General features: G+C 42.5%; 1 non-coding gene across 1 annotated transcript; it reads right to left on the reverse strand.

The window, feature by feature from the left end:
• Positions 1 to 74, reverse strand: trnan-guu (transfer RNA asparagine (anticodon GUU)). Its single transcript has one exon. It is a non-coding gene; the product is annotated as a tRNA-Asn (tRNA).
• Positions 75 to 247: the final 173 nt, after the last annotated feature.

Genomic DNA, 247 nt, shown 5'->3' on the forward strand with positions numbered 1-247 from the left:
CGTCCCTGGGCGTGCTTGAACCACCATCCTTTCAGTTAACAGCCGAACGCGCTAACCAATTGCGCTACAGAGACTGTGTCAATCAAAACAGAGATCGTCACCTCGTGTCAGGTACCCTTCAACTGACAGTAGTGTTTACTTAGTGACTTTTTTTCATTCACATTATACCAAAATACCTAGTGTCTATTCACTGTTTTTCTGATGTTTAACTTCCCAAAGCACTTAGACATTTCTTACTGAGTAGCTG

Source organism: Austrofundulus limnaeus, unplaced genomic scaffold (assembly GCF_001266775.1).
Source record: "Austrofundulus limnaeus strain Quisiro unplaced genomic scaffold, Austrofundulus_limnaeus-1.0 Scaffold6602, whole genome shotgun sequence".
In the NCBI taxonomy this organism is placed as follows: domain Eukaryota; kingdom Metazoa; phylum Chordata; class Actinopteri; order Cyprinodontiformes; family Rivulidae; genus Austrofundulus; species Austrofundulus limnaeus.